This window comes from Muscardinus avellanarius (assembly GCF_963383645.1).
Source record: "Muscardinus avellanarius genome assembly, chromosome: 10".
Taxonomy (NCBI): domain Eukaryota; kingdom Metazoa; phylum Chordata; class Mammalia; order Rodentia; family Gliridae; genus Muscardinus; species Muscardinus avellanarius.
Window position 1 is genome coordinate 63,550,252 of NC_137796.1, and position 8,203 is coordinate 63,558,454.

The following is an 8,203-nucleotide window of genomic DNA, read 5'->3' on the forward strand; positions in this document are numbered from 1 at the left end:
ACCTCATTAAGTAGCTGAGGGTGGTTGCAAACCGTGGTCCTCCTGTCTCAGCCTCCCAAATGCTGGGATAACAAGCGTGCACCACCACACCTGACTGGCATTTACATTTTTAATAGCATTTGTACTACCCAGGATCTTTTGGATCTTGTGAGTATCCATAGCATTTGGAGGAGTGAGCCAGTGTAGGTCAGAGATAAAGAAACAATGTCTGCATCCAGTGGGTCAATCACTCCCATTTGCATATTTTGGCATTACTTTGATTAGTCATGTTGATGTCCTTCACCTACCAACATCATCTTGGGGAGGCCTCTCCTTCACTACACATTGCATTTTCAAGTGAAGGAGTAGAGCTATGTGGTTAAGTTTGCAAACCTCGCACACAAATACAATTACAAAGCCGGGCGTGGTGGCGCACGCTTGTAATCCCCACAACTGGGAGGCTGAGACAGGAGGATCGCACGGGTTCGAAGCCAGCCTCATCAACTTAATGAGGCTCTCAGCAACTTAGTGAGACCCTGTTTCCAAATAAAAATATAAAATAGATCTGGGAGTATACCTGGAGGTAAAAAAGAAAAAAACCCAAATACAATTACACACTCAATATGTAAGACTACATGTATCAGACCAAAGACATGTATGTATATATAAAATATGTATATAACATATTTATATATATAAAATGTGTATTATCACATATATACATACAATTATAATATGCACACACATATATTTAAACACATTCAGCCGGGCGTGGTGGCGCACGCTTGTAATCCCCGCGCTTGGGAGGCAGAAACAGGAGGATCGCGCAGGTTCGAAGCCAGCCGCGCGCGCTGGCTTAGGAGACCCTGTTTCCAAATAAAAATGTAAAAATAGGTCTGGGAGTGTAGCCCGGAGGTAGAAGGGCTTCCAGAAACCCCAGTACCACCAAAAAATAAATAAATAAATAAATAAATAAACACATTCACATATATTTACCTACATTCACCTTCATACAAACTCACAATGCAGACACTAACAAATTTTATGGTTCCACTCGATTTCACACAAATACCTGTTGGGTGTATCATATTATATTGATGGACCTATTTTGGAAGACCTTCCTCCATATATAGGGGGAGAAGGAGTCCAGCATTGGAAGGATATGGTGAATTTCCACATGTTGGTGACAGAGTCCCTGGGGCTGAGCTTTCACAAGTAAAGGGTTACCTTCCCTGCTCATAGCTTCCAAGATGGCAGCTGCAAAGGGGTGGCCATATTGACTCAAATGCCCTGAAAGTTGAGAGCTGGGGTGGACACTTGACCAGAAGCAAATTTTGGCTATGGAAATCTATTGGTGATGGAACCTTGAACTTAGTGAGTGTGGAGGCTTCTGCGAGATTGGTGCTGAATTGTCTCAGCTATTGATAATAAATGAGAGCCTGCGCCTGTGTTATCAGTGGCATGGGTCTTAGGGGATGAAGACAGAATATGTGGAACTCTTGGACATTTGTGAACCAACCATCTGAAAGTATGTAAAATTGTTAGATGGACAAATCTGTCACTGATGGAGGGGCTTCAGGGTCAGCAATTGCGTAGGGAACCTGAAAGTTAAAAATTTGTGGTCTGAGGGATAAAGGGCCTTGAAAAATACTTTTTAAAGGTTTTGAAAATTTGTTCAGTGGTTCTGGAGGTTAGTCTGAGGAACATGTTTGGGTCTTCTCTTCAGCCTGCCATAGTTTCTTTAATCCACATTATGTTTTTATTTTTTTTAATTAATTAATTTTTTTGGTGGTACTGGGGTTCCCGGAAGCCCTTCTACCTCCGGGCTACACTCCCAGACCCATTTTTACATTTTTATTTGGAAACAGGGTCTCCTAAGCCAGCATACGCGGCTGGCTTCGAACCTGCGCGATCCTCCCGTCTCTGCCTCCCAAGCGTGGGGATTACAAGCGTGCGCCACCACGCCTGGCAACACATTATGTTTTTAAAACCATCTTTTGGTGTTATGTATCAGCAGTTCATTCCCGTATATGGCTAAGGGGTAGTCCAACATGTGAATATGAAATAGTTTATCCCTTTTCTACTATTGGACACTTGGGCCATCCTTTCTTACACAGTTCACAAGATTAACTAAATGCATCATTGACTTAAATAGTAAAAACAGTTTTAATAATACATCTAGGAGATGAAATAGAAGAAAATTCAGCATACGTTTGGTTTGCCCATGACTTTGGGTACACTAGCAAAATCACAGTTCCTAAAAGAGAACTAGTAAGTTGAAATTCATTCAGATTAAATGTGGTGCTCTTTGAATTACACTATCAAGAAAATAGAAGCAGCCAGGCGTGGTGGCGCACTCTTGTAATCCCTGCGCTTGGGAGGCGGAGACAGGAGGATCGCGCAGGTTCAAAGCCAGCCGCGCGCGCTGGCTTAGGAGACCCTGTTTCTAAATAAAAATATAAAAATAGGTCTGGGAGTGTAGCCCAGAGGTAGAAGGGCTTCCAGGAACCCCAGTACCACCAAAAAAAAAAAAAAAAGAAAAGAAAATAGAAGCAGTTTTGGGGGGGGGTGGATGGAGACATGACAATTGGTGCCATCTGTTTTAATTAGCTTTCTTCTTGCTATTGCCCAAATATTGAACAAGAAGAAATTAGAGGAAGAAAGATTTATTTGTGCTCATAGTTTTCAGTGGTTTTAGTCCACAGGGCTGGATCAGGAGCATAAATAATGGCAGCTGCCATCAGGCATGGAGCAGGACGCTGCTATCATATCACACTGGCCCAAAGCAAACAAAGCAGAAAGGGTGAGGAACATATATAACACCAAGGACATACCCTCAGTGACCAGCATCCTCAAGCCATACCTGTCTAACTCCACGAACACCAAATAATTCCACTATTGAGGGTATTCACTGAGATTAGAACCCTCAGGACTCAACTATTTCACCAGGGATCATTTTCGCATTGCCAATAATGAGTTTCTTCAGAGAACATACTATATCCAATCCATAACACTACGTAATGTTTGAGGGCTGAAATTGAGGAGGTGACATTGAGGGGATGGGGAAGTTTGTTGAGGTCAATAGAATGAGGGTAAATATAGATAAATGGAAAAGGAAGATGTGGAGGTGAAGGAAGGAAGAAGTGTTTCACTGAAGTGGCTCAAAGGGTCTAAAGGATTGGGTGGACAAAGGGATAGAGTTAAAAAGGTGCATAATGGTGGTGTGTATGGAAGTCTTGGAGGGTGATGGGGAAGATGTGGCAGGGATCCCAGTATTTGAATGTTGATGGTATTGGCTCTAGGGAATGGAGAAAGGCCCAACTTAAGAGGTGTGATGGGGTTCAGGAGGGAGTAGAGGAAGCTGAGAGAGGGACTCTATGTCGATCAAGAGAAGAGAAGCCATAGTGGTTGGTTAGTGGTCACAAATTATTTCCTTGCTCATCAATTACCTGATTCATATTATGCTCACTCCTTATTCATGGTTCATTTTACATATAGACAATGAAGGAAAATGTTGCTCATGTAAAGTATTCCTAGAATACTTTTAAGTTTTATGGAGTTTGGTCAGAGGGAAAATGTGGTATAAGCAAGATTCCACCACTGTTTGTGTTTTCTTTCAACATTCTAGGTAGAGGGTGTGAACACTGGATCTGGAAGCCAGCCCCTTTTTGTGATATAAGATATTAAGTGTTGTAAGAGGTTCCTGGCCTAATCTATTTTTCAGTACTTATGCAAGTCTTTAAATTCTTATGTCTAAGATTGACTTGTTGAAAGTGGTTTATTCATTTGTTGTGATATTTCAAAATTAGAATATATGAGAATATTTTTTTCTCATTAAACTTTTGTTTTAATGGGTCTCAAAATTATGACAGATTTTTGGTCAAGGTGTTTCCATTAAAAAGTACTGATTTTAAGAACTAATAACTTAAAACTACCATTCACAAAAAACCCAAATAGTCCACAAAATATTTTCCTTTCCTTCTGAAGGTTTTACGATGCAGTGTTATCATTAACCAGTCTTTTACTATTAAACTCAAATGGCCAATTGAGACAAACAGTTCTGAGACTGTTCTTCCACCACTGATTAAGACTGGGGTGGCAGGTGTTAGGGGTAATATTTATTTAGCTTTCTGAGCTTTCTGGGAAGACTTGGTGACCTTGCCAGCTCCAGCAGGCTTCTTGTCCACTGCTTTGATGACGCCCACAGCAACTGTCTGTCTCATATCACGAACAGCAAAACGACCCAGAGGAGGATAGTCGGAGAAGCTCTCAACACACACAGGCTTGCCTGGAACCGTATCAACAATGGCAGCATTGCCGGACTTCAAGAATTTAGGGCCATCTTCCAGCTTCTTACCAGAACGGCGGTCAATCTTCTCTTTCAGCTCAGCAAACTTGCAAGCAATGTGAGCTGTGTGACAATCCAGTACGGGAGCATAGCCAGCACTGATTTGGCCTGGATGGTTCAGGATGATCACCTGAGCAGTGAAACCAGCTGTTTCCATTGGTGGGTCATTTTTACTGTCACCAGCCACGTTGCCACGACAAACATCTTTCACAGACACGTTCTTGACTTTGAAGCCCACAGGATGAGCTTCACTCAAAGCTTCGTGGTGCATTTCAACAGACTTCACTTCAGTTGTGACATTGACTGGAGCAAAGGTGACCGCCATGCCAGGCTTGTGAACACCAGTCTCCACTCTGCCCACAGGGACAGGACCAATACCTCCAATTTTGTAGACATCCTGGAGGGGCAGCCGCAGAGGCTTGTCAGTTGGGCGAGTTGGTGGCAGGATGCAATCCGAAGCTTCAAGCAGTGTGGTTCCACTGGCGCTGCCATCTTTATGGGTGACTTTCCATCCTTTGAACCAGGGCATATTAGCACTTGGCTCCAGCATGTTGTCACCATCCCAACCAGAAATTGGCACAAATGCTACTGTGTCAGGGTTGTAGCCAATTTTCTTAATGTAGGTGCTGACTTCCTTAACGATTTCCTTGTATCTCTTCTGGCTATAAGGTGGCTCAGTGGAATCCATTTTGTTAACACCAACAATCAGTTGTTTCACACCCAGTGTGTAATCCAGAAGGGCATGCTCACGGGTCTGTCCATTCTAGGAGATACCAGCTTCAAATTCACCAACACCAGCAGCAACAATCAAGACAGCACAGTCAGCCTGAGATGTGCCTGTAATCATGTTTTTGATAAAGTCTCCGTGTCCGGGGGCATCGGTGATAGTCACATAATACTTGCTGGTCTCAAATTTCCAAAGGGAGATGTCAATGGTGATACCACGCTCACGCTCAGCTTTCAATTTATCCAAGACCCAGGCACACTTGAAGGAGCCCTTTCCTATGTTGGCAGCCTCCTTTTCGAACTTCTCAATGGTTCTTTTGTTGATCCCACCACATTTGTAGATGAGATGGCCAGTCGTGGTGGACTTGCTGGAATCTATGTGTCCAATGACAACGATGTTGATGTGTCTTTTCCTTTCCCATTTTGGCTTTGATTTAGCAGTGGTTTTCATGACACCTGTGTTCTGGCAGCAAACCTGTTGCAGAAAAAAAAAGCTATGAGAATATTTTTATGGGAATAAAATATTACAACATTAAAAGTTTGCAAGTTGTGTTTTTTCTTAAGGAAACCATGTCAAGAGAGTCACTAGGAACAGTTTTGTGGATATTATAAAAATTTCAATAGCTTTTCATTACAAAAATTTCACTGATCTTGCTGGGCATAGTGGTGCACACCTGTAATCCCAGTACTTGCGAGACTGAAACTGAAGGATCACAGATTCGAGCCCAGTGAGCAGTAACTTAATGGTACCTGTTTCAAAAGAGAAAATGAAATAGGGTTGAGGGTGTATCTCAGATGTAGAAGGACTTGGTTCAAACCCAGTACAATATACATACAAAAATGTTTTCAGTTTCTTTTTGCTGGTGTATTGTAATTATACATCATAGTGAAATTCAGAGTGACAAATACATACAGGCCTGCAGCCTTTGTTGTGCGTCTCCCTCAAATTCCCACCCCTCCTCTTCTCACCAGAGATAATCTTTACATAGATACAACTAACTTCATGTATGAGTAGATAATTATTTGAGTAGTTTACATTATAACAAACCCCCTTTCTTCCTCCCTTTCTCTCTCTCTCTTTCTCTGTCTGTCTGTCTGTCTGTCTGTCTCCCCCCTGAGTCCCCTTCTATATTCCTCTAGTGTCTCTTCTTGTCTAACTGATGTCTCTTTCTCTGTTCTCTCTAGCTTCTACATATGAGTGAAAACATATGCTCCTTCACTTTCTGTGAGTGGATAATCTCACTAAGCACAATCTTTTTAGTTCCATCAATTTTACTGCAAATAACATAGTTATATTAGTTTTTATGGCTGAGTGGAATTCCCTTGTGTGTATATATACACAATACTTTCATAATCCTTTCATTTGTTGATGGACACTTAGGCTGGCTACATAGTTGGCTATAGTTAATTGTGCTACTATAAACATAGACATGCATGTATCCTTACAATAATCTGATTTCAGTTCATTTACTCTGGAAGATCCCCCAAAGCGTGGCTAGGTCCTATGGTAGCTCCATTACCAGTCTTTTATGGAAACTCCATACTGATTTGTGTTGAAGCTGCTTTAATTTGCAATCTACCAACAGTGAACAAGAGTCCCTACTTCCCCACATTTTCACCAGCATTTATTGTTGTTTGTATTCTTAATAATTGCCATTATAACAGAGATGAGATGCAATCTCATTTTGATTTGCATTTCCATCATTGCTAATAATGTTAAGCATTTTTTCATACATTTATGAACAATTTATATTTCTTCTTTTGAGAAGTATCTATTCACATCCATTGTTCACTTTAAAAAATTGAATCCTTTGTTTTTAGTATTGAGTGTTTTAAATTCTTTATATATTCTAGATATTAATCCTCTATCAGATGAGCAGCTGGTGATGATATTCTCCCATTCTGTATTTTCTATCTTTAGGTTTTTGATAGTTTCCTTTGCTGCAAAGAATCTTCTTAATCTCATATAATCCCATTTATTTTAATTTTAAAAATTTTCTGGCTTCAAAGGTTTTAATAAGGAAGTCTGTACTGGTGACTATGTGTTGGAGAGATGGTCCTATGTCCCCTTCTAATAGGTCCAAAGTCTCTGATCTAATTTTATATCCTTTAATCATCTTGATTTGACTCTTGTACACAGGAAGGGGATCGGGTTTTATTTCATTTTTCTACATATGGTTAACCAGTTTTTCTAGCACCATTTGTCGAAAAGATATCTTCTTCAGCATCTGTTTATTGCTTTTTTGTCAAAGATCAAGTCGCTCTAGGTGTGAGAGATTGTTTCTGTATATTCTATTCTGTTCTATTGATCTATTTACCTCTCTGCCATTGATATATTAGCCCCAAATAAATTATGTTTGGTGCAATGTGTTTACAGTTTGCTTGCAGATACGATATGAGAAATGTTCTCAAATTCTCCTAAGTTAGATGACAAAAAACAAAAACAGGTCCATAGAGAGTTAGCTGCCGTTGCTTTGGTCCACCAGGGACAGCCCTGAACCTTGACTCATAAAAAAGTTCACTTCTCAAACACTGCTTGTTTCACCTTTAATAACAGCCTCTCCTGTAGAAAGGCAGTAAAAAGGGTCACCTAAGTGCTCACAATGGTGCTTCTGGCCATGTCAGGGCATGGAATATTGACAGCAGCCACTGAGTTCATGCCCTAAAGAGGTGAGCAGGGAGCTTGGAGGCCTGTGCAGGGACCTGGCTGTGATTTTTAGCTTAATCAGATTCAAGAACAAAGGGTCAGTTTCAGAACATGGGGTTGAAGTGGGGGACTGTGTCCCGTGTGTATTAGTGTCCCTTCTAATACCCACATGTTTCAGTGATCTGCGGGCATCAAGTAAAGTTCTAAGAGAAAAGGTAACTATTATAAAATTTGAGGTCATTGCTTGGGAAATCTTTGGGGGAAGTGTCTGTAATTGTTTAGGCTTCTTTGTGCTGCCTTACAAACTTGGTTGATATAGCTATTCCTTGCAAAAATATTTAATTCCTGCTCTCATTTGCTAACGTGTAATGCCTTGGGAGTGGCAGCCTAGGCTGAGATGATAGTAAGCTGTGGTGGTTTGCTTATATCACTCACACTGCCTTCCAGGAGGGAAGATTTAACACATTTAGGGCACCACTTTACAAAATGGCTACTTCCAGTGA

At 41.0% G+C, this 8,203-nt stretch overlaps 1 pseudogene across 1 annotated transcript; it reads right to left on the reverse strand.

The window, feature by feature from the left end:
* Positions 1 to 4,097: 4,097 nt before the first annotated feature.
* On the reverse strand, positions 4,098 to 5,475 carry LOC308268029 (elongation factor 1-alpha 1-like; annotated as a pseudogene). The gene has a single exon. The product of its transcript is annotated as an elongation factor 1-alpha 1-like (transcript).
* Between the last annotated feature and the right edge of the window lie 2,728 nt (positions 5,476 to 8,203).